We start from the raw sequence: 27,818 nt of genomic DNA on the forward strand, positions 1-27,818 counted from the left end.
AAGGGAAATGAACCGGAATTTCTCACACTTCAGGTCCTAAGGGCTTTGGCACCTGATCGTGATTTGCATCCCTGTCCCATTTCCTGCTGTCACTCTCGATGACTTCACATCCAGGATGGTGAATGTCTGCGGTGTGATAGCAACTGTATTTTATGACCAGTCACTTGCTACTGTCACCTGATGCTCCATCTTCCCTGCTACCTACCTCACTGCTCACACACATGAACTTGATCTTTTAAAAAGGGAGGACGGTGAAAGCTATGACTGGCAACATTTCCATGTGCTGAAGCATGGTAGGAGATACCAGATGAGGACAGAATTCTTGAATCTATCAGAGCAATTACATCATCCTACCCTGGTAGCTCAGTGGTAATGAATCCACCTGCAGTGCAGGAGACCCTGGTTTGATGCCTGAGTCAGGAAGATCCCCTGGAGAAGCGAATGGCAATCCACTCCAGTATCCTTGCCAGGGAAATCCCATAGACAGAGGAGCCTGGAAGGCTACAGTCCACAGGGTTGCAAAAAGAGTTGGACACAACAGTGACTCCATAGCAGGAGCAGCCCTGTGAGAGTAGGTATGCCTTCTGAGGCTGTCTTTCTTCCTTCTCCATGGGCTCCTCAGAGGCAGGGACCAGAGAACATGTACTCTTTGTCACTACAGACTCCTTTCAGGAGGACCTAAACAGTGCTGCAAAGAGTACTTCGTGTAAAATGAAGACCACCAACCTCATCAGTCCCCAACATCCCTTGCCCATTTGAAGGCTATTGTCATCCTATCCTAGAGACGTGTGAGTAAAAGACAAGAGCCTCTATCTTCAGCCTACTTTCTAAAAATATTGCCATCTTCCTCTGTACAGTGCTTACTCCCTTCTGGGTCTACCTCCCTGTTCTTTCCGTGGGATCTTCACTCTCAAACTCTTTCTGGAACTCTGGCCTTTCAGCATGGATACACTTTTTTCTGCAGCCTCCTTAGGGAGACCTATCTGTTATCTTCCATCATGTGCCTGAAAGTTTCTGGTGGTTGTCAACGTTCCTCTCTTTTCTCACTACGATGCACAAACTCTTGTTCTGTTTGTTGCCTTTTATAGAACAGCTCTGTGTGTAAGGGTCATGCTGGTCGTTATGTCACTCTTGTAGTTCTGGATGGTTCTCGTTTCCTGACCTCTTAGTCACTTCTTCCTATTCATCAAGGACTTTTTTACTCCTGGCCATTATTTTTCCATTTCTCTTTCAGCTCCTGTTTTCATTTTAGATAATTTTCATACCCAAGTGGATGAACTGTATTAGCCTCAAATCTTCCTGACCTCACTTGTTGCTGTTCAGTCGCTCAGTCATGTCTGACTGTGTCCCCATGGACTGCAGCGTGTCAGGCTTTCCTGGTCCTTAACCATCTGCTGGAGTCTGCTCAAACTCATGTCCATTGAGTCAGTGATGCTATCCAACCGTCTCATTCTCTGTCGCCCCCTTCTGCTTCTTCCTTTAGTCTTTTCCAGCATCGGGGTCTTTTCCAATGAGCCGGCTCTTCATATCGTGGCCAAAGTACTGAAGATTCAGCATCAGTCCTTTCAATGCATATTCAGGGTTTATTTCCTTTAGGATTGACTGCTTTGATCCTTGCAGCCCATAAGACTCTCAAGAGTCTTCTCCACCACTATAATTCAAAAGCATCAATTCTTCAGTGCTCAGCCTTCTCTATGGCCCAACTACTTACCTCATGAGTGAGTGAAAGTCTCTCAGTTGTGTCTGATTCTTTGTGACCCCATGAGCTGTAGCCCGCCAGGCTCCTCTGTCCATGGAATTCTCCAGGCAAGAATACTGGAGTGGGTAGCCGTTCCCTTCTCCGGGGGATCTTCCCAACCCTGACCTCATGGATTCCAATAATTTTCTCCATATTCCCACTGTTTCACAACCAAAGTCATATTGTAGTTTTTGTGGGTACCCCTTCAACTCCTGAAATGTTAAACTACGGTAATCTCTGCGGCTCTGCATTCCCTCTTTCCTTTGCATTTTCTTTTGGTATTTTCCTCTTCATGACTTCAGTTCTTTGTGTGTTCCCTTAGGCCACTGGGGCATCTTTCTAGCCACTCACTTTCTTTTCAACAGAATTAATGCCTTTTTCTCCTTTTATTTCCATAGAATCTGCGCTGGATGTACCAGCGACACTTAAAACACAAAGCTTCCGAAACTTAGCTCAGGTTTTTTTGTTACCAGACTCACTCCTTCTGTGTTCTTTGTTTAGATAAATTGTGTCACACAAGCTAGAAACTTTGGAGAGGAGATTTTTGGACTCTTCATAACGCTCATACCCATTAAATACTGAAGACACATCATGAATTTGGGTCTCTTCTATTTCTTGCATTCTCATCATCTCATCATCCCTTCATTCTTGTAGTGATGTATATCTTCCTTATCTTCTGTCTGTCTGTTAAATGCTAGTTTTAATTCTCTTCTGCAGAAGACTTGCCCTCTCTCGCTCGCTGTTTTCTTCCTTGAGCTTGCTGTGACATTGGACCTGCTGACTGCTCCCTTCTTATTCTTTGTCTTCCATTGACTTTTAAGAAATTACTTTGAAATATGTATAATATCATATATGAAACGAGTCGCCAGTCCAGGTTCGATGCACGATACTGGATGCTTGGGGCTGGTGCACTGGGACGACCCAGAGGGATAGTATGGGGAGGGAGGAGGGAGGAGGGAGGTTCAGGATGGGGAACACATGTATACCTGTGGCAGATTCATTTTGATATATGGCAAAACCAATACAATATTGTAAAGTTAAATAAAATAAAATTAAAAAAAATAAAATTTCAGAATGCAGATTAAAAAAAAAAGAAATCACTTTCTCTTTTGTTTTTTTTTAAACAATGTTGTGTTAGTTTCAGGTGTACAGCAAAGTGTGTATATATTTTTTTCCAGATTCTTTTCTGTGCTAGTTTATTACCAGATACTGAATATAGTTTCCTGTGCTATACAGTAGGTCCTTGCTTATCTGTTTTATATAACGTAGTGTGTATCTTTTAATCTCAAATTCCTAATTTATCCCTCCCCACTCCTTTCTTCTTTGGTAACCATAAATTTGTTTCGTTTGTGAGTTTACTTCTATTTTGTAAATAAGTTCATTTGTATAATATTTTTAGACGCCACATGTAGGGGATATCATATGCTATTTGTCTTTCTGTCTGACTTATTCACTTAGTATGATAATGTCTAAGTCCATCTACATGGCTGCCAATGGAATTATTTCATTCTTTTCTATGGCTGAGTAATATTGCATTGTATATATGTATCAGATCTTCTTTATCCATTCATTTGTCAATGAGCATTTAGGTTGTTCCATGTCTTGGTTTTTGTACAGTTGTGAACATTGGGGTGAATGTATCTTTTTGAATTAGAGTTTTTGTCTTCTCTGAATATATGCTCAGGAGTGGGATTGCTGGATCATATGGCAATCTAGTTTCTTACGGAACTTCCATACTTTTCTCCATAGTGACGGCACCTGTTTACATTCTCACTAAGAGTGTAGGGGTGTTCCCTTTTCTCCACATCGTCTCCAGCATTTATTATTTGTAGACTTTTTATGATGGCCATGCTGACTGGTGTGAGGTGATACCACACTGAAATTTTGATTTGTACTTCTCTAATAATTAGTGATGTTGCATCTGTCGGTTTCTTTTTCCTTTTATGATTTATCCTTTTCCTTTTCTCCTGGGGTTTGTTTTCATCTTTCTCACCATTAAACCAAACCTTATATGTTGGCACCTAACACTCTGTCCTTAGCTCTTTTTCTCTTCTTACTCTGCCTGTCCTCTCTGGACAAAACCATTCATTCATGTGATTTTTGTCATCCACCCAAATATGATTGACACTTACTTTATCTTCATGATCTCATCTTCTTTTGAGATCCTGTCTCATTTAGCTGAGTGCCTACTTATTTCCCATCTCCATGTGGATGTTACATAGACTCTCCAGAAAATTGTCAAAGAGAGAACTTGGTATCTTTTCCCATATATATGCTCCTCCTCTATTCTGCATCTCCGCTATTGACATCCACCAAAGCAGAAAGCATTCTGTTTTACCCTTCATATATAAAGACAGGCCTAAGATTCTACATCCTTGACATCTGTGAGGTATCGTCTGTTCATCTTCACTGCTCCTGCTGTAGTTTAGGCTCTTACTGGGTCTGCATTCTAAGTCTTACCACATCTCTTCTCTTGTCCCCTAAACACGAGTTCTGTGACATGATTTGAAGTTTCCAGGACAGCCACTCGTATTCCCTTGTTCCCCTGGTAATACCTATCCCATTCCAAGTGTCACTTATTTGCAGAGTCTATTTGTATCTTCACATATAACTGGCTGTTCCATGCACCATGTTCATCTTTCTAGTATGATAATGGAGGCTAATAAAACATAATTTATTATATCCATTTGTTTATAGTTCAGGTTCACTTATTGCATCAGAAGCTCCTTGAGGGTGAAGCTGTGTATTAATCACCTCTGTGTCCCAGAGATGAAGAGGCAGCTTAATAAATACTTGATCAACTTGTCAACCAAATGGAATAGATGCTGTGTTTGAATATTAGATTGTTTTCAATTCATTTAATATAACAAGGATCACTAACACCGTGTTTAACACGTTTTCATTTTCATCCAAAACTCTGTAGTTTTTAGAGAAGTCCCATCTTCTGCATAAATAGAAACCACTTTAAAAGTATTACGGCTTCATGATCTAGGAGCAAATTCCTTCAGTCTCAGGTGGACTCTTTGGTAAATGCATGGCTTTGCATATATTGGTTAATTTCTTCTGATAGTAGGAGGAAGTTGGGAAGAAATTTACATGTAATGTATTATAATCTTTTTCTCACAGAAGTGTAGCTTAACTGCTCCACCAGGAGAAAGTCTTATGTAAATTTATAACACTAGGTTCAAGAAGAAGCAGTTCTCTCATTATTTCTATATCTTCAATCTGGCCAAATAGCAGTTACTCCATTGTATTAATGTGCAACAGATAAGAGTCGCAAGATAGGAGTTTGAGTTCTTGGGCAGCTGTTTACTGATTTTGTGACCTTGCACAGGCACCTTAAATGTCCTGAGTCTCAGTTTCTTTATTTGGTTATTTCATAGGGAATTGGGTCAAGTCAAAAGACATGATGTATATGAAATATACTTTTTGCCCTCTGAACTGTAGAACAAAGCTCAGTGAAGAAGCAGCATGAATAGAAAGCACATGGGTTTGGGAGCCAACAGAACACTTTCAGATCTTTGTTTTTCCACTTCTGTGTGACTTTGGGCACATTACTTAACTTTTTGGAACATTACTTTCCTCATTTGTAACATGGGGATAATATCATCTACCTTCTCCCATTGTGGTGAAGATTGAAAGCAGTGTGTCTGGCTGTAGTCATTGCTCCGTAACTGGGGCCAGCACGGGTGAAAGCAGCATCCAGTTTTTGAAATCGTCCATCCTCTATGTTTGTCTTGCACAGTGTACACTGAGCACCAATCATCAAGATGAGTCTCTAATATGGGTTAAGCTTGAGAGGAGTCAAACTCCTTTAAAACAAACATATGGAAAGTTTTTATTGTGACTGGAACTCTCACATAATCGTAATAATTATAGTTTCCATTTGAAGTCAGCCACTGTACCAGGCACTTTGTATACATATCTCATTTAAACTTCATGTCAGTTGTGTAAGACAGTAATGATTACTCTCTCCATTTAAAGAGGATGAAATTTATTCACAGAAATGCTAAGCTTCATTTACATGCTAATACTTGATGAACGTGAAAGAGGAGAGTGAAAAAGTTGGCTTAAAGCTCAACATTCAGAAAAGTAAGATCATGACATCTGGTCCCATCACTGCATGGGAAATAGATGGGGAAACAGTGGAAACAGTGGCTGACTTTATTTTTTGGGGGCTCCACAATCACTGCAGATGGTGATTGCAGCCATGAAATTAAAAGACACTCCTTGGAAGGAAAGTTATGACTAACCTAGATAGCATATTGAAAAGCAGAGATATTACTTTGCCAACAAGGTCTGTCTAGTCAAGGCTATAGTTTTTCCAGTGGTCATGTATGGATGTGAGAGTTGGACTGTGAAGAAAGCTGAGCGCCAAAGAATTGGTGCTTTTGAACTGGATGTTGAAGACTCTTGAGAGTCCCTTGGACTGCAAGGAGATCCAACCAGTCCATCCTAAAGGAATTCAGTCCTGGGTGTTCATTGGAAGGACTGATGCTGAAGTGGAAACTCCAATACTTTGGCCACCTCATGCAAAGAGTTGACTCATTGGAAAAGACCCTGATGCTGGGAGAGATTGGGGGCAGGAGGAGAAGGGGACGACAGAGGATGAGATGGCTTGATGGCATCACTGACTTGATGGACATGAGTTTGAGTGAACTCCGGGAGTTGGTGATGGACAGGGAGGCCTGGCGTGCTGTGATTCATGGGGTCGCAAAGAGTTGGACATAACTGAGCGACTAAACTGACTGACTGACTGACTGACTGACGAGACAGGATCATAAGTGAACTGAGGGTTTCTGATAATAAGCCCAGTGATTTTTCTGCCACATAACAAGTTGGCCAAGCTCACTTCAGCACTATGGCTCCTCCTTCAAAATCAAGGGCATGACTGAGTTCATAAACTTAGCTTGACAGATACCAGCTCTCATGTGCTTCCAAGTCACTGGTTTCAGCAAGATTTCTTACCTTGGATGAAGGCCCAGTCCTGACTTGGGCATGAATGATCTTGGTCAGGATATGAATATCTGGGACTTTCTGCCTTTGCCTGCTTTTGCAGTTTTCTGTATTTTGGGAGTGTACAATGTCACACAATCACTGATTTGTTGATTTGTTCAACGTTTATGACTTGTCAGCTCTGTGTCTTGAAATCACAACCACTACTGAGGATAACAGGATGAGAATCCTAGTCTTTGTCCTCCAGGAACCGAGTCCAGTAGAACACAATAAAGATAATTACAATTTATTGGGGTTTTTGAGGTCAACAGACATCATCATGGTGGTCTGGGAACACAGAGGACAGCCATGGAAGATCTCCCTGTACAAGGCCCTGACATGCCACTCTTCTGCTTAAAATCTTCTAATCTTTCCAAGACCCTTAGAGAGGCCTGGAGTTCAATCTCATCCCAGCTGACCTCCCCAAACTTGCCCACCACGCCTTCCAAGGAGCAGCCTAGTCTCCTGAGGTTGAAGGACCTGACACAAACAGAAGGCGACCTGCGAAGATATGCGTGTGTGTGTGTGTGGGTGTGATATTTTTGTCAAAATGAGTTAGAAAAAGAGAATGGTATCTATTGGAGAGGATAGAAAAGGTATCATGGATAGGGCATGCTCTATTTTGGACTTGAAGGCATCAATGGGGGCAAGATAGGTGACAAGGAAGACGGGAGGCATTGCTGGCAGGGGGACCAGCATGAGAACAAACAGGGGCACTGGAGGTGTGGAAGAGAGGAGGTGGTGGGGTGGGTGGGTAGGGGTGGGGAAAGATGCTGGATTAACCAGGGTAGAAGAGGAGCCTGAGGCAAGTTTGGAGCTCACAAAAGGGGGTTATCTTTACTTTGTGATCCAGGAGCTTAACTTTAAAAGAGAATATTTATTGATGCTCTGTGTATGTAATGGGAATGCTGGAAAATTAGCATGAAATAATAGCAAAGCATTTTTGATTATTAAGGTACCTTCAGGTTAAAGGCTTCCATCTGCAAGTGTGTTACAGATTACTCCACCCTTTCCCTAAGGCCCAGAGTGCTTTGCCCAGGTCAGGCTCAAGCACAGGTCTTTTAACCTCGGTTCCAGGTGTTTTCCTGCTATGATATAGCTGGCTCTTTTAACTTACTTTAATCTCTAAACAATCATGTACTCTTTTTGGGTAAATCAGACTGCAAGGGTGGCTTAGTTGAACTGTGTTTAATTTCTTGAGGGTTTTGTCAAGCCTCTCTTCATTAATTTGCTCCAGCTGAGAAGAAGCCAATACAGAAGAAATAAACAAAAAATGTTTCAAACCTCAGCTATAAAGGTTCGCAACTAAGGGCACACAGCTGACCACAGCTGGAGAGGCAACACGAGACTTCATTCTGATTTCCCTCCCAAACTGGAGTGGAAGAAAATCACTTAAGGGCACCTTGATGCCCATGTTTGAAAACTGCTTCAAATCTCAGAAGTGTAGCATTTGTTCTGGAAGAACTCAATTCCTGAATTCCCTGGCCTTTTAATCCTCTTTGAAGCAAAAGATTCTGTTTGATGAGCGTTCTGTTGAGAACATATATTTTCAGCACAGAAGCAGGAAGTCAATGCTGTTTTGAAGCAGAGTGCCAGGAGGAAATCGCTCATGCCAAGTCGTGGGGATTTGGTTGGTGCAACAATGTAGGATATTTTGAGCTTGATTTTTTTTTTTTTTTTTTTTTGTGACTGTGCTGTATGGCTTGCGGGATCTTTTTTCCCCAACCAGGGATCAACCCGTGCCCTCTGTGGTGAGTGTGGAGTTCTAACCACTGGCCCGCCAGAGAATTCCCTGAGCTTGATTTTTTGAGGTAATTTTTGAAACTCCAAATACTTTGGCCACCTGATGTGAAGAACTGACTCATTGGAAAAGACCCTCAGGCTGGAAAAGATTAAAGGCAGGAGGAGAAGGGGATGACAGAGGATGAGACAGTTGGATGGCATCACTGACCGGATGGACATGAGTTTGAGCAAGCTCTGGGAGTTGGTGATGGACAGGAAAGCCTGGCATGCTGTGGTCCATAGGGTTGCAAAGAGTCAGACACGACTGAGCAATAGAACTGAACTGAACTTAAAAGAATTATCCTCTGAAAGCATTATTCTTCTTAAATAATGAGCTTTTGCATGGAAAAATCTAAGGTGTTGGGGGATGCCAGGAGGTAATGTGTCAGCCATAGAAAAGACTATGCCTGGGGGTATTTTCTGGACACGCAGTGGGCCATGTCAGCTCTCTGGCAGCAGAAACAACTTCCAGGTGTCTGTATGGAGGTGCCAAGAACTGAAGAGAGAAGAAAAACAGCCGGCATTTTTTCTGGGTTCATTGAGTAACCACCATGATAACCACCATGGTAACTACACCAGTGACCACTGTTGGCTTACACATAGCCCTCTGTATACTGCCTCTCAGAAACCCATTCATTCTCTTTATGCCCAATCTATTGCTTAAGAAATTGTAAGAAGTAGTAGTGAGAGTCATGCTTCTTTGTTCTCTTTATATGCCTAGTACCTAGCACGGTATCTGATGGGAAACAGGCCCTTGCTAACTATTTTCTGAATGAATGAAGAAGTACTTTGGAGCTAAAGATCAGAATAGTAGTTGATGGATATTCAAGGAGACAAGGGGCTTCCCTGGTGGCTCAGGGGTAAAGAATTTGCCTGCTAATCCAAGAGATGCAGGAGACACAGGAACAGTCCATGGTATCGCAAAGAGCCAGACATGACTGACCAAACAACAACGTGAATTAACATTCACTTTTATTCAGTGAGTAAAAAATTAACATTTTTTATTGAGATATCATTCACCTACCATAAAATTCATCCATTTAAAGTGATTTTTAGTATAATATATTTAGGGTCATTCAGCCATTTCCACAACCTAAGTTTAGACCATTTTCGTTGCTGTCCCCCCAAACCTCTGTATGCATTGGTAGTCACGTCTTATGCCCTCTCAAACATACATGCCCCTGCTGTAATAAATCACTAATATATCTTAGTACTATGCAACATTTTGCATATCTATATCAATGTATAGCACATCTATATATGTATTCTAACAAAAAGTGGCATCCTTTTGGAGCTGTGGATTGTCATAAAGGGATCCTTCAGTATGTTACATGAGGGATAAGAAGGGCTTACACCAGGTGTTTTTTCTGGGCTGGTCAATGTTGCCCTCGTCAGATGATAGGGAGAAGCATCCAGAGGCAGGAGTACAAAGGTTCAGCAGGCAGGCAGTCATTGGATTGAGGGAGGTTGCTGCTGAGAAAGTGAACCTACTTTAGGCCTATTCAAAGGCCAAGTACCAAGTGTGAGAGCTGAGACACGATCAGTAGGATCCAAAGTTAAGGACGTGTGTGTGTGTATGTGTTAGTCACTCTGTCATGTCTGACTCTTTGCAACCCTATGGACTGTAGCCCATCAGGCTCCTCTGTCCATGGGATTCTCCAGGCAAGAAAACTGGAGTGTGTAGCTATTCCCTTCTCCAGGGGATCTTTCCAATCCAGGCATTGAACCCAAGTCCCCTGCATTGCAGGTGGATTCTTTACTGTCTGAGCCAACAGTGAAGCTCAAAGTTGAGGACAGGAGACACTGAAAATGACCTCTGAATTTACACTTAGGACCTTTTGCTCTGCTTTCTGGAAGATCTTCTCTGAGTAACTGCTGACCCTTTAGCAGGGATCCAGACAAGGCATTCTGATGTCTTGTGGAGAGAATCTTGACTCAAGATTAAGGAGTGGTTCATGCATCTTGAATTTTTAAGAAACTGATGGGAAGTTCTGGAGAAAAAAATAAAGAAGAATGTTAATTTCATTTATTTAGGAAATGCATATTTGTTGCCTACTATGAGCCAGGTATTGCTCCAGGCACCAGGGATGTTGAATAAAACAGAAAAAAAAAAAAAAAAAAAAACTATGTTAAAAACCTACATTCTGGAAGGAAATGTAGACCAAAACAAGATAATAAAAATATAATAGTATATGAATAACAAGATTGAAGGAGGAAATTGGTACAGAAAACGGGAAGTGTTCTGGGGAGCAGGATAGGGAGAAGGTAATTTTACATGGTAACCCGGGGAGGCCTCACTGTGCAGGTAACAGGTAAGTAAAGGCCTCAGTAGGGGAAAAGTGAGTCTTTGGATGTTGGAGGGAAGAAAATAGCTGAAGAGGCCCTGAGTGGGTGAAAGGTTGTTGCTTAACGAAAAGGTGCTGGGATTCTTGGCCTCCGGAGGAGAAGAATTCAATCCGGGGCCAGTGATGAGGCTTGATCGCTCAGAGCTTTTGTGTAATAAAGTTTTATTAGAGTATAAAGAAGATAGAGAAAGCTTCTGACATAGGCATCAGAAGGGGGCAGAAAGAGTACCCCCCCTGCTAGTCTTCAGCTGGATGTTATATAGTCACTAGCAGTCGGAGAAGGCAATGGCACCGCACTCCAGTGTTCTTGCCTGGAGAATCCCAGGGACGGGGAAGCCTGGTGGGCTGCTGTCTATGGGGTCGCACAGAGTCAGACACGACTGAAGTGACTTAGCAGCAGCAGCAGCAGCAGCAGCAGCAGCAGTCTGTTAATGAAAGAAAGGAATGTCTTAAAACTCAGAATGGCACCAGGCCCCTCATCCATAAGATGTATTTTGGGATAATCTAGGCACCAGATGATTCATCCTGGGCCATAAAACGATTGACTTGAATCTTGTAGAAGGGCAGATTACCATACAAATAGTTTTGTTTACATAGATTAGGGGAACAATGTCTGAGTATAACATACTGGTTTGTCAAGTAGGTTCTGAGCCATTAGGTGGAACAGACTTGAAGACAGAGTCTGGGGTAAATGCATAGTACATTAACATAGCTTAAGACAAACATTTCCATAAGAAAAATGCATTGGTTAACTCAAGGTTTGAGAATAGTTAACTTAAGGTGAAACCAGGTGTCATTATGGCAACACAGTATTTTAAGAGAAACCTCCTTTTAAATTTGTATAGAGAAGGAGAAAAATATCGCTAGTTTGTTTCCTCCTGCCCCTTAAGAGAGAGAAAAATGTCTGACACTTGCAGCCTATTTCCTCTGTTTGGAGACCCCTGGCCTTCCTGCCTGTTACCCTCTCATGGGGAGGTGTGTGAAGTGTTCAAGAACTAGGGAGACAGCTGGCATGGCAGGAATGCAGTGTGGGGGGTGCTGAAGCAGAGAATTACCAGACAGGGTAAAAGACAGGGGCTGGTACAGGATCTTCTAGAACCTTGAAGACAATTGAAGAATTTTGGGTTTCACTCTGGATCAGATATGAAGCTACAGAAGTTTTAATTTTTTTGCATACATTTAAAAAAATTTGTAGTTTTATTTTAATTTTTAATTTTTGTAAGATTATTTTTGGCTGCTCTGGGTCTTGGTTGCTGCACGGGCTTTTCTCCAGTTGCGCCGAGTGGGGGCTACTCTCTGGTTGCAGCGTGCCGGCTTCTCGTGGTGGCTTAGCTTGCTGCGGAGCAGAGGCTCTAAGGTCCACAGGCTTCAGGGCTCAGTAGTTGCACTCGTGGGCTCTGGAGCACAGGCTCAACAGTGGTGCCGCTTGGACTCAGTTGCTCCACAGCATGTGGAATCTTCCAGGATCAGGGATTGAACCTGTGTCTCCTGCACTGGCAGGCAGATTCTTTACCAGTGAGTCACCAGGGAAGCCCTGAAGTTTTTATCTTATAAATGAGGTTTATTGAGGGATACTTTATATGGAATACAATTTAATCATTTTAAATACACACTTTAATAAATATATTTCCTCTTCTCATCCCTTGGAAGAGGAAGATACGATTCCCGTTGTCTTTTGGACAATGCCTTTCTCTTTTTTCTGTTTCTTTGTAGTGGTTAAACACTTGTCCTTCAAGCTGCTAAAAAGTTGAAGGAATGTTAAATTACTGAGCTAATGTTATTCCTAATCTTTAACATGGGACTGGATTAGCTCTACTTCCTTCTGGACGCCCTGCCTTTCTCCATTTTTGGATGACGTGGTATCCCCTCCCCACTCAGTCCATCACTTTCCTGTTTTCAAGGATAGAACTCATTATCCTCCTCCCTTGGTGACGAATAATCTCCCCCTCCCCCAACCTCATGCGCTTTTATTTGCCATTAAATGAGGCCATCTGCTATTTGATTTATCTCAAACTTCTATGTTCTGGCTGAGATCCATCCATTTCCTAGGCGTCTTCATTTCCATCATCACTCCTGCCAGTTGGCTTCCTTATAAAGGCCAATTTATGTGAAAAAGCAGTTTTTATTTCTTCAAGGAAGGTACTGTATATATGAGGATGTGTGAAAACACTAAGACTCCTACTGAAAAAAAAAGGGAAGGTAATTCAACTGATGAAAGAAGATGTTGAAATCGCCACTATATACACTGCTAGGACAGAGAATTTGGTGTAACTTTTGCAAGAGATTGGTCTATACATTTATATCTGTGTCAGTTGATACCATTTATTACTAGCTCTAGCTGTTTCTTAGGTTCTTCTGTATCTATACCAACATCTATATCTAGATTGATATCTGATCTTAAAATTTCATTTATTTAGACTTAGACCCTTTCTTAGAGGATCTCTTTCTGCTGTATTCTGTGTGGCAATTACCCCTTAATCAGGTACTGTATGACCAATGTGTGTTCTGGCTGTCAGGGCCCTCCCTTTCCCTCCAGCAAGTCCCTCAGCCAGTGGTAACTAAAAATCTGACCCTATAACCTTCTAGTGTATGTTTACCTCTCCTGAATCTCAGTACTTCATCTGTAGGATAAGGTTGTTTTGAATAAATAGAAAAAATAGAGATAAATCACTTAGCATAATGTATGGATCCTTTTAATCACATATATTTTAATTATTATTATTATTTTAGAGGGTTTAGAATAATAAAAATTAGGAAACAATGTAAGTGTGCAATGAAGGTGCATTAGTTCAATTAACTTTGGGCTATTGATATGAGAATATATTTGAGATAATATATTGGGTGATAAAAAGCAATTTATGATTGCAGTTCCCAGTAATGGCAGAATGGGTAATTTGGACTAATCATTTACTATTCGGGACCACTTTTCCCTAGGAAAGTTTGCTTTGTCTAGGAGCTTGTTAAGACCTAAAGAAGCCAAATACATGTATTTTTTTAGATATTAATTTTTAGCAGTTTTAGGTTCACAGCAAAGCTGAGAGGAAGGTACAGATATTTTCCTCATAGATTCTGTCCCCCAACACGTGCACCCTCATTAGACAACATCACTCAGTAGAATGGTACATTATTTTTATGAAGGATGAACCTAAAAGTCCGTAAGTTACCTTGGAGCTCACTCTTGGTGGTGTACATCTATGGGCTTAAAAATGTAGAATGACATATCTATCCATCATTATAGTATCATACAGAATATTTCCACTGCCCTAAAAATCCTTTGTGCTCGCTCGCTCGCTCGCTCTCTCTCTCTCTCGCTCTCGCTCTCTCTCTCTCTCTCTCTCTCTCTATGGCTTCTCTAGGTGAATTGCAGGCAGATTCTTTACAGTATGAGTCAGCACCCAATGAAATAAGTGTAGAGTATTTAAAGAAAAATCCAGCAAATTTAAAAGAAAAAAAATTAATAGTCATATGGAGAGAGATTCAAATTCTTCTGTAATTGATAGAGCAGACAGACAAAAATGATTTCTTCAGATAGAGAAGATTTGAAGTACATTTGAATAAATATGACTTAGTTGACATATATCACACTGAAAAGTATATATATATTTACTACCCATAGAACTTTAACAAAATTGGCCTTTTACTGAACTATAAAACAATTAACATATTTTTAAAGATTGAAATTAAATAGAGTATGTTTTCCCTCTACAGAAATGAAAGCTAGAAATAAAAAAATCTAGAAAATATAGTAGAAATCAAGAAATATTTTTCAAAATAAACTGTGGTCGAAGAAATAATAAAAGAAGATGATATTCTGAACTGAATGATAATAAAAATAAAACATATCCAAACTTGTAGACAGCAGCTAAAGCCATGGGTTGAGAGGAAGTAGTGCCTTTAAATGCATATAATAGAAAAGAAAGTTGAGGGTTAATGTTCTTAGTATCTATTTTCAGAAGGTAGAAATAGAAATATCATTCTTCCATATCTACCCAACAAAAATGTATGCATATGGTCATCAAAAGACCTGACTAGGAGTGTTCAAAGCAATTTTTGTACCAGCCAAAAGCTGGAAATAACTCATGTATATCAACAGTAGAATGACTTTAAATTGTGGTATATTTTCTCAATGATATACTATATAGCAATTAGAATAAATAAACTATTACTACAACAAAAACATGCATGAATTTCACATACTTAATGTGGCATAAACAAAACTGAACACAAAAGAGTTCATACTATATTATTCCATTTATATAAATTCCAAATACCCAAAAGAAATCTATAAAGTTAAAAGCCCACTGATTCAAAGTGCCTATATGACTGATACACTCTGACAAAAGCACAGAACTAACCATATGTGTCAGCCTAACCTGAAAAATGGTGGAGTAGAAGGATGTGTGCTCATCTTCTCCTGTGAGAACTCTAAAACTACAACTCACTGCTGAACAACCGTCAACTGGAGAATGTTGGATTCCACCAAAAAAAGATACCCCATGTCCAAGGGCAAAGGAGAGGCCCCGGCAAGATGGTGGGGGGGGGGGGCAAAATTGCATTTAGAATCAAACCCCTTACCTGCCAGTAATTCTCAGAGGGCTCAAACAAACCTTGTGTGCACCAGGACCCAGAGACCCCACAGAGACTGAGCCAGAACTGTGTGAGTGTCTCCTGCAAAGGTACGGGTCAGCAATTGCCTGATGCAGGTCTGCCTATAGCAGACCTGGGTATGGCATAAGCCCTCTTGGAGGAGGTCGCTGTTAACCCCACCATAGGCCTCCAGAACTTAAACAGGACTAGGGAAACAGACCCTTGGAGGGCACAAAAGAATCTTGTGTGCACCAGGACCTATGAGAAAGGAGCGGTGACCCCACAAGAGACTGACCCAGACTTGCCTGTGAGCATCCAGGAGTCTCCAGTGGAGGCGTGGGTTGACAGTGGCCTGCTGCAGGGTCGGGGGCACTGAGTGTGGCAGTGTTTGCACGGAACCTTTTGAAGGAGGTCACCATTATCTTCATTACCTCCACCATAGTTTGGCCTCAAGTCAAACAACAGGGGAGAGAACACAGCCCCACCCATCAACAGAAAAATGGGAATAAAGATTTACTGAGCATGGCCTCGCCCATCAGAACAAGACCCAGTTTCCCCCTCAGTCAGTCTTTCCCATCAGGAAACTTCCATAAGCCTCTTATCCTTCTCCATCAGAGGGCAGACAGAATGAACACCATAATTACAGAAAACTAACCAACCTGATCACATGGACCACAACCTTATCTAACTCAATGAAACTATGAGCCATGCCATATAGGGCCACCCAAGATGGACAGGTCATGGTGGAAAGTTCTGACAAAACGTGGTCCACTGGAGAAGGGAATGGCAAACCATTTCAGTATTCTTGCCTTGAGAATGCCATGAACAGCATGAAAAGGCAAAAAGATAGGACATTGAAAGATGAACTCCCAGGTCAGTAGGTGCCCAATATGCTACTGGAGATCAGAGGAGAAATAACTCCAGAAAGAATGAAGAGATGGAGCCAAAGCAGTGAATACCCAGTTATGCATGTGACTGGTGATGGAAGTAAAGTCCAATGGTATAAAGAGCAATATTGCATAGGAACCTGGAATGTTAAGTCCTTTAATCAAGGCAAATTAGAAGTGGCTAAACAGGAAAGGGCAAGAGTGAACATTGACATTTTAGGAATCAATGAACTAAAATGGACTGGAATGGGTGAATTTAACTCAGATGACCATTATATCTACTACTGTGGGCAAGAATCCCTTAGAAGAAATGGAGTAGCCATCATAGTCAACAAGAGAGTCTGAAATGCAGTACTTGGATGCAATCTCAAAAATGGCAGAAGGATCTCTGTTATTTCCAAAGCAAACCATTGAATATCACAGTAATCTAAGTCTATGCCCCGACCAGTAATGCTGAAGAAGCTGAAGTTGAATGGTTCTATGAAGATCTACAAAACCTTCTGGAACGAACACCCCCCAAAGATGTCCTTTTCATTATAGGGGACTGGAATGCAAAAGTAGGAAGTCAAGAGCTACCTGGGGTAACAGGCAGATTTGGCCTTGGAGTACAAAACAAAGCAGGTCAAAGGCTAACAGAGTTTCACCAAGAGAACACATTGGTCATAGCAAACACCTCTTCCAACAACACAAGAGGATAGTCTACACATGGACGTCACCAGGGGGTCAATACCAAAATGAGATGGATTATATTCTTTGCAGCCAAAGATGGAGAAGCTCTATACAGTCAGCAAATACAAGACCGGGAACTGACTGTGGCTCAGATCATGAACTCCTTATTGCCAAATTCAGACTTAACTCCATTCAGGGGTGACCCAAGTCAAATCCATTATGATTATGATTATACAATGGAAGTGACAAATAAATGCAAGGGATTAGATCTGATAGAGTGCCCGAAGAACTATGGACTGAGGTTCATGACATTGTACAGAAGGCAGTGATTGAGACCACCCCAAGAAAAAGAAGTGCAAAAAGGCGAAATGGTTGTCTGAAGAGGCCTTACAAATAGCTGAGAGAAGAGATGCGAAAGGCAAAGGAGAAAAGGAAAGATATACCCATTTGAATGCAGAGTTCCAAGAAATAACAAGGAGAGACAAGAAAGCCTTCCTCTGTGATCAGTGCAAAGAAATAGAGGAAAATAATAGAATGGGAAAGACTAGGGATCTCTTCAAGAAAATTAGAGACACCAAGGAAACATTTCATGCAAAGATGAGGACAATAAAGGACAAAAATGGTATGGTCCTAACAGAAGCAAAAGATATTAAGATGAGGTGGCAAGAATACACAGAACTATAGAAAAAAGATCTTCATGACCCAGATATCCATAATGGTGTGATCACTCACCTAGAGCCAGACATCCTGGAATGTGAAGTCTGGGCCTTAGGAAGCATCACTATGAACAAAGCTAGTGGAGGTGATGAAATTCCATTTGAGCTATTTCAAATCCTAAAAGATGATGCTTTGGAAGTGCTGCACTCAATATGCCAACAAATTTGGAAAACTCAGCAGTGGCCATAGGACTGGAAAATGTCAGTTTTTAAGCCAATCCCAAAGTAAGGCAATGCCAAAGAATGTTCACACTACAGCACAATTGCACTAATTTCACACGCTAGCAAAGTAATGCTCAAAATCCCCCAAGCCAGGCTTCAACAGTACATGAACCATGAAGTTGCAGATGTTCAAGCTGGACTTAGAAAAGGCAAAGAAACTGGAGAGCAAATTTCCAACATCTATTGGATCATTGAAAAAGCAAGAGAGTTCCAGAAAAACATTTGTTTACTGATTACGCCAAAGCCTTTGATTGTGTGGATCACAACAAACTGTGGAAAATTCTTAAAGAGATGGGAATTCCAGACCACCTGACCTGCCTCCTGAGAAATCTGTATGCTGGTCAAGAAGCAACAGTTAGAACTGGACATGGAAAAACCGACTGGTTCCAAATTGGGAAAGGACTATGTCAAGGTTGTATATTGTCACCCTGCTTATTTAACCTATGTGCAGAGTACATCATGAGAAATGCTGGGCTGGATGAAGCACAAGCTGGAATCAAGATTGCCGGGAGAAATATTGATAATCTCAGATATGCAGATGATACCACCCTTATGGCAGAAAGCGAAGAAGAACTTGAGAGCCTCTAGATAAAAGTGAAAGAGGAGAGTGAAAAAGTTGGCTTAAAATTCAACATTCAAAAACCTAAGATCATGGCATCTGGTCCCATCACTTCATGGCAAATAGATGAGGAAACAGTGGAAACAGTGACAGAATTTATTTTATTTGGCTCCAAAATCACAGCAGATGGTGACTGCAGCCATGACATTAAAAGATGCTTGCTCCTGAGAAGAAAAGCTATAACCAACCTAGACAGCATATTAAAAAGCAGAGGCATTACTTTGCCAACAAAGGTTCGTCTAGTCAAAACTATACTTCTTCCAGTAGTCATGTATGGATGTGAGAGTTGGACTGTAAAGAAAGCTGAGCACCAAAGAATTGATGCTTTTGAACTGTGGTGCTGGAGAAGACTCCTGAAAGTTCCTTGGACTGAAAGTAGATCCAACCAGTAAATCCTTAAGGAAATCAGACCTGAGTATTTGTTGGAAGGACTGATGTTGAATCTGAAACTCCAATACTTTGGCCACCTGATGTGAATAACTGACTCATTGGAAAAGTCCCTGATGCTGGAAAGATTGAAGGTGGGAAGAAAAGGGGTCAACAGATGATGAGATGATTGGATGGCATCACCTGCTTAATGGACATGAGTTTGAGCAAGCGCTGGGAGTTGGTGATGGTCAGGGGAAGCCTCATCAGAGGATCTTGTAACAATGATTGCCGTGGTATTCCATTGGTAATTTTTATTGTCCTCTTTCCCTTTATTTATTTATTTTTTGGTAATTCTTCTTTAAGGTAGGTTTGTTCCTCCTCCCCATTTTTTATTTAATAATTTATGTCAGTATCAACTTATGGATATTTATTTTTTGGCTTATAATCCAGTACCATCATTGTTTATTTTGTTGCCACATTGTTCCAGATTTGGTTCACTGAGAATTTTTTTTGGTTGGATTTTTCGGTGGATTAGTGGCTAGGTGGTTTTTTCTGTGGAGTAGAATTTTGACGTCAGTATCAAGTAATCTCTTAAATGGTGACAGCGTTTCCTAGTTTATAGAGTGCTGCTGTATCAGCTCAAATAGTCCTGACCGTAACTCTATGGGATAGACACAATTTGTCTCATGTTTTTCAGATGAAGAGAAGAATGATGCTGTTGAATTTGTCTGAGGACAAACAATAGAGCCAGAATTTTACTTCTAGGTTTCTGACTTCATGTCCACTGTCTAGTAAACCAAGTTACAGGAGCCAAGAATTATTGGAAGAGTTGAGGTCCATTCCCAAAGTCACTAAGGTATTTGTCAGTGCCATCCCCCAAGAGGCAGGATGGGCCTTCTCTGGGTCAATCTTTGATCATGATTTTTGGTCTTTGAGTTGTGACCTTGTCATATATAAGCCAGTAGTCTGGGGTGTGGGCTGGATCCAGAATCAAATTACATTTAAGGAGTTTGGATAACTTTTTTTCTCATAATGGTTTTGGTGCCAACCCTGCTCCAGTTATGTGGAAGTCAAAGGAAGATTGTGATGTGGACAAAAGATATTGCTACTTACTAACACAAATGCTATGAGTGGGTAAGACTGTCCACAAATGGATATGGCTTGCTATTGCATTGGGATTGAATTATACTAACCACACATTCAGCTATAATTTTATTTGGACTTCTTTATCAACATGTTCTGAAGATACTGTTAGTTTTATTGTGTATAAAATGGGGATAACAATAATCAGATCAGATCAGATCAGTCGCTCAGTCGTGTCTGACTCTTTGCGACCCCATGAATTGCAGCACGCCAGGCCTCCCTGTCCATCACCAAATCCCAGAGTTCACTCAGACTCACATCCATCGAGTCAGTGATGCCATCCAGCCATCTCATCCTCTGTCGTCCCCTTCTCCTCCTGCCCCCAATCCCTCCCAGCATCAGAGTCTTTTCCAATGAGTCAACTCTTCGCATGAGGTGGCCAAAGTACTGGAGTTTCAGCTTTAGCATCATTCCTTCCAAAGAAATCCCAGGGCTGATCTCCTTCAGAATGGACTGGTTGGATCTCCTTGCAGTCTAAGGGACTCTCAAGAGTCTTCTCCAACACCACAGTTCAAAAGCATCAATTCTTCGGCGTTCAGCCTACTTCACAGTCCAACTCTCACATCCATACATGACCACAGGAAAAACCATAGCCTTGACTAGATGAACCTTTGTTGGCAAAGTAATGTCTCTGCTTTTGAATATGCTATCTAGGTTGGTCATAACTTTCCTTCCAAGGAGTAAGTGTCTTTTAATTTCATGGCTGCAGTCACCATCTGTAGTGATTTTGGAGCCCAGAAAAATAAAGTCTGACACTGTTTCTACTGTTTCCCCATCTATTTCCCATGAAGTGGTGGGACCAGATGCCATGATCTTCGTTTTCTGAATGTTGAGCTTTAAGCCAACTTTAATAATGCTTATCAAATAAGAATATTAGGAGACATTTATGAGTCTTAAATTTATGAGTATTAAATGGGTCAGTAGATACAGAGCTCTTAATTAAGTTAGGATTAACTTAATGCTAGAATATGGTGGATATGCAAAAATGCTTGCTGCTACCATTACTGTTGTTGTTATCTAGAAATAAACCTAATATCCACCTCATATGATGTTTTTCCAGGTTCAAATGAAGTAATATTTATGATCCAGCTGTTAAAATTTTTTTCCATTATGAATTGGGGGAGGGGAGGGCTTACTAAGTAAGTCTCCCTGAAGAACATAACAGTCAACGTGGGGCATGACTGATTGAAAGGGTTTCAGAAAACAGAGAGAATGCATGACTTAGACCTGGGGGAACCATTCATTCACGCATTCTCTATATGTATTGAGCACTTATAATGTTTCATGATAGTGTAGTAGTTAACTAAATGGGACTGGAACTAGGATTTCTGTGTTTAAATTTTGAATTCTTGTTCTGCCACATGCACCATGTGTGAACTTGGGCAGTTTACTTAATTTTTCATGGCCTCTTGTTATAATCTCTAGGGAAACCATTAAAAGATTTGAAACTTGAAAAATGGTAGTTTTCTCATTGGTAAAATAGGTGAGAAATAAGGAATCTATCGTAAAGTCATTGTGAAAATTAAATACATATTCACACATGAAAGCATTTACAACCCAGCCTAGCACATTATGAATATTCAAAAGATTAGTTGTGGCTATTATTTTGGTTACTGTTCTGGGTCTTGGGGATAAAGTGACAGAAATATACATGTGAGGAGATGGAGACATGAGGGTGTGATATAAAAATGTGTTAATGTGTTCTTAAATCTGAATGAGGAGTTCAGTGAGGACATGATGGTGAGGACTGACAATAAAAAAGAATGTATTAGTAGTGTTGATGTCAAAGAGTTATTGAAGCTGGATCACTAGAGAGGAGAGCTGGAAAATTAGAAGGTGGCCATCAAGGGCACAACATGTAGAGTTGAGAGGGGTACTGTTTTGAGAAGTCAAATAAATGACCATGGGAGATGGTAACTGAGGTGGAGAGGAGGACAGGATTTTTTTTTTTTTTTGCTCCATATTTTCTTTGTCTGTTACTACTTTAAGAAAAATTTTTTTCTTTCCCCTTATGGTTTATTACAGGATATTGAATATAGTTCCCTGAGCTATCGAGTAGGACCTTGTTTATCCTTTCTATTTAGAATAGTTTGTATCTGCTAATCCCAAACTCCCAATCCATCCTTCCCCTAACTTCCCACCCCTCTTGGCAACCAGAGGTCTGTTCTGTATGTTTGAGACACTGTTTATGTTTCACAGATAAATTCATTTGTATCATCTTAGATTCCACATATAAATAATATCATATGAAATTTGTCTTTCTTAATTCACTTGATATGATAATCTCTACATTCATCCATGTTGCTGCAAATGGCATTATTTCATTCTTTTTTATGGCTCAGTAATATTCCATTGTATATATGTACCACATTGTCCTCATCCATTCATCTGTCGATGGATATTTAAGTTGCTTCCACATCTTGGCTGTTGTAAATAATGCTGCTGTGAACACTGGGGTGCATGCATCTTTTTGACTTACAGTTTTGTCTGGATATATGCCCAGACTGGGATTGCTGGATCATATGGCAACCTTAACTTTTTGAGGAACCTCCATACTGTTTTCCACATTGGCTGCACCAGTTTGTATTCCTACCAGCAGTGTAGGAGGATTAAGAGGAGGAAGGAATATTGGAAGTAAAGGTTGAGGAAAAGAGAGCTCAAGGAATTAGAAGGATTATTTATGGACATCAAAGACACATTTCATAGAAAAGTATTTATTGAATACATAATAAAAGATTAAGCAAAGGTAAAAAGTTGGAAAAATGTTTGGGGTTTATGATATTCGGTTATGAGTAACCCAGTTTGTGTTTTCTGAGAAGTCTGATGGGAAATTGGTTTGAAATGTTAGGTTGTGGTTCTCACAGAATGTAAATTCTAGAAGGGCAGGGGTACTGATCAGGTTTGTTCACTAATATGTCCTACATGTCCAGAACAATGGTAGGTGTTCAGCAAATATAGAATGAATTAAATCAGTGAGTGGGTATCACGGACCTCAAGAAAAGGAGGGGGAACTGGATTCTGTAGGCAAGCAAAAAGTAGATATGGCAACATTAATTGTGGATATTATGCATAGAAAATTGGAAGAGATGACCTCAAATGTGAATCTTTTAACATTTGACATTGACAAGTCCGTTTTTTTTCCAGCCTGAATTTTCCATCAATACCAGTGGTTATCCTAGAGGAGTTTCTGGGCAAGGGACTTGAATTATCTGAAGGCTGCTTTGGGAAGATTCATTCTGCAGTGTCAGGAGAGAGAGGCAGTGAGGCAGAGGAAGATAAGGGTTTCCATGAGGAAAGAAGCAGTAGGCGATGAAGGGGAGGGAAATGTCAGAGAGAGGCAAGTAAAATGCAGTTATGGAGACATTAATTGTGGCTAATATGCATAGCAAATTGGCAGAGATGACCTAAAACGTGAGTCTTTCTTTTAACATTTGACATTCATAAGTCCTTTTTTTTTTCTAGCCTGAATCTTCCATCAATACCTTCTACAGTTGATTAAATACAGGACAGAAAACGAATACATCAGCTTGACATTTTTCTGAATCAAGGCTCTTGTCATGGAGCGAATGTTGCCATTTGTTATTAAAACACTCCTGCCTACACCTCCTATCAGTGAATTAACTTCCTACCCTCACCCCCGGCCCATTGGGGGTTTACTTTGTCCTTCACAACACAATCTGCAAATTAGCAGTGATTGCATACTTTATCTCTGTGACACGCTGCTCTTTTATTTATAATCCAGAGGCAATTGAAATCGCTTTTATACAACATTGTCCTGATGACAGATGTGTGGCTGCCACTTCAACACTCGACGGCTGACATAAATCATTTGACGATCAAAGGGTCTGTTGACTTGCCAGTCTCCAGTTACGGCAGATGCCACCCCAGACAGAGTGACAGGGGCATTCTTCACGGGAGCCTCATTTTAGCTAACTGCTTTACTACTCTCTAGTTCAGGAATCTTGACAGCTTGGCTAGTTTGTGACAGCTTGGAAATTTTTCATGTAGCTTTCATGAGCAACCAAGGGTCAATCTATCCCTTATTCCCAGCGCTGTAGGTTTCCAATGGTTTCCTAGGACATATGAGGGTTTTCACAATTTGGACCCGATCTATTACTTACCTTAAGCCACCCATGCATCTCCTATCTCTCCAGCTCTCATCCCTCATCCACCAAATCTTACAATCTATAGCCACCAGACTACTTGCTGTTCTCTGAACATAATGATCTCTTGCTTGACTGTGTCTTTGAGTATGCGGTTTCTTAACCTTGAAATCACATCCTCCCTGCATTCTTTACCTCCTGTAATCATACAGGAGGTGAAGCTCCTTGAAAGACTCAGTTTAGTTGTCTTTGCCTCTAGGAAGCATTTACCACTGCTTCCCACACAACTAGTTTTTTTTTTGTGTGTGTGTGCTAATTTGTCTTTGCAAGACAGTATGATTTATTTTTATCTGGTTCATAGTGTCGATTAAGTCATATTCATTCATTCATGGGGGTATAATCATCATTGGCCTATGTAACAGCCCTCTACTCTTTGAAATTAATTGTTATTGGAGTGCAGTTGCCTTACAGTCCGCTTATGTGTCAGCTTCTGCTGCACAGCAAAGTCAGTCGCTTATACATACACATACTTTGTATATATGGTCACATCCTCTCCTTTTTAGATTTTCTTTCCGTTTTGGTCACCACAGATCATTGAGTCCTCTCCTTTTATTTCACTTTATTATTCCATTCTCTATCCTAGTTCTTTACTTACTGGTAATTTCTACCAAACACAGTTATTCTGGTGAATTTATTTCCTTAGGAGATTATACAGTGTCATTTGGTTTATACATTTTTAAATTCATGTATTTCACAGTGTATTAAAATATATCTTCCTACATTATCACTGTGTGTTTAGACTTTAATGTCTATCCAGATTGTTGTATATATCCTTAATCTATTGCTTTAGAAAGAAATGTGAAGAAAGATAATACATTGCAATTTCTCTGATCACTGGTGTGCTGTGGCATCTCTTCATTACTTATAGCTTTTTAGGTTTCTCTTGTGAATATTACATATTTAGCTCTTTCATTATTTTCCCTTTGAGTTTTCTTCCGTATTCTTGCTAGGCTGAAATGCTATATATTTTCAAGACAATAGTCTATGGTTACTTTTAAATGCCACAAGTATTGTTTCTTAAAAATTTTTGCCAACTATTCTATTAGATTTTAAGTGGGTGTGTGTTAAAATCTCCAGCTATAATTTTATCTTACTATATCTGACTGTAATTAGTACAACATTTTAAACTATTTTTTGTCACTCTATCAAATTCTAATTTGTAATTAAAGTATTTTCCCCTTTGTTTTTTCTATCCTTCTGCAGCTAATTCTTAAAAATGATCTAGATGCCCTTGAGTAGAGTTCTTCATCCTGATAGTCAAGTTTCCCAGTTAATTCATTGTCTGTATACATTCTGTGATTCAACCAATCTGTTGAACTTTAATTTCAACTATTATGGTTTTCCTAATGTCCTTTAATTAGAAGAAAGTAGGGAAAAACCACTAGACCATTCAAGTATGACCTAAATCAAATCCCTTACGATTATACAGTGGAAGTGACAAATAGATTCAAGGGATTAGATCTGATAGACAGAGTGCCTGAAGAACTATGGACGGAGGTTCATGACATTGTACAGGAGGCGGTGATCAAGACCATCCCAAGAAAAAGAAATGAAAAAAGGCAAAATGGTTGTCTGAGGAGGCCTAACAAATAGCTGTGAAAAGAAGAGAAGCAAAAAGCAAAGGAGAAAAGGAAAGATATACCCATTTGAATGCAGAGTTCCAAAGAATAGCAAAGAGAGGTAATAAAGCCTTCCTCAGTGATCAATGCAAAGAAACAGAGGAAAATAATAGAATGGGAAAGACTAGAGATCTCTTCAAGAAAATTAGAGACACCAAGGGAACATTTCATGCAAAGATGGGCACAATAAAGGACAGAAATGGTAGGGACCTAACAGAAGCAGAAGAAACTAAGAAGAGGTGGATAGAATACACAGAAGAACTATACAAAAAAAGTCTTCACGACCCAGATAATCATGATGGTGTGATCACTCATGGAGTCAGACCTCCTGGAATGTGAAGTCAAGTGGGCCTTAGGAGGCATCTTTATGAACAAAGCTAGTGGAGGTGATGGGATTCCAGTTGAGCTATTTCAAATCCTAAAAGATGATGCTGTGAAAGTGCTGTACTCAATATGCCAGAAAATTTGGAAAACTCAGCAGTGGCCACAGAACTAGGAAAGGTCAGTTTTCATTCCAATCCCAAACAATGCCAAAGAATGTTCAAACTACCGCACAATTGCACTAATCTCACACGTTAGCAAAGTAATGCTCAAAACCCTCCAAGCCAGGCTTCAGAAGTATGTGAACTGTGAACGTCCAGATGTTCAAACTGGATTTAGAAAAGGCAGAGGAACTGGGATCAAATTGCCAACATCTGTCAGATCATCAAAAAAGCAAGAGAGTTCCAGAAAGTCATTTACTTCTGCTTTATTGAATACGGCAAAGCGTTTGACTGTGTGGATCATAAGAAACTGTGGAAAATTCTTAAAGAGATGGGAATACCAGGCCATCTGACCTGGCTCTTGAGAAATCTGTATGTAGGTCAAAAAGCAACAGTTAGAACTGGACATGGAACAACAGACTGGTCCCAAATTGGGAAAGGAGTACGTCAAAGCTGTATATTGTCACCCTGCTTATTTAACTTATATGCAAAATATATCATGTGAAATGCTGGGTTGGTTGAAGCACAATATGGAATCAAGATTGCAGGGAGAAATAATAGCCTCCTATACGCAGATGACACCACACTTATGGCAGAAAATGAAGAAGAACTAAAGAGCCTCTTGAAAGTGAAAGAGGAGAATTAAAAAGTTGACTTAAAACTCAACATTCAGAAAACTAAGATCATAGCATACAGTCCCATCACTTCATGGCAAATAGATGGGGAAACAATGGAAACAGTGAGAGACTTTATTTTTTTAGGCTCTAAAATCACTCCAGGTGGTGACTGCAGCCATGAAATTAAAAGACACTTGCTTTTGGTAAGAAAAGCTATGACCAACCTAGACAGCATATTAAAAAGCAGAGACATTCCTTTGCCAACAAAGGTCCATCCAGTCAAAGCTATAGTTTTTCCAATAGTCATGTATGGATGTGAGAATTGGACTGTAAAGAAAGCTGAGTGCCGAAGAATTGATGCTTTTAAACTGTGGTGTTGGAAAAGACTCTTGAGAGTCCCTTGCACTGCATGGAGATCAAACAAGTCAATCCTCAAGGAAACCAGTCCTTAATATTCATTGGAAGGACTGATGCTGAAGCTGAAGCTCCAATACTTTGGCCTGTTGTGAAGAGCTGATTGATTTGAAAGACTCTGATGCTGGGCAGGATTGAAGGCAGGAGGAGAAGGGGATAACAGAGGATGAGATGGTTGAATGGCATCACTGACTCGTGGACATGAGTTTGAGTAAGCTCTGGCAGTTGATGATGGACAGGGAAGCCTGGTGTGCTGCAGTCCATGGGGTCACAAAGAGCTGGACACAACTGAGTGACTGAATTGAATGTCAATTTTCTTGTACCTGTTTGCTTTCCTCAGCATCTTCCTTTATATATTTGGGAATATTTATCATGCTTATTTTGAATTGTTATTCTGATTGGTTCATTAGTATTGCTCAAATAATGTAGGTTGTTCAGTTTTTTTGTTCTT

Source organism: Bos mutus, chromosome 29 (genome assembly GCF_027580195.1).
Source record: "Bos mutus isolate GX-2022 chromosome 29, NWIPB_WYAK_1.1, whole genome shotgun sequence".
Taxonomy (NCBI): Eukaryota; Metazoa; Chordata; class Mammalia; order Artiodactyla; family Bovidae; genus Bos; species Bos mutus.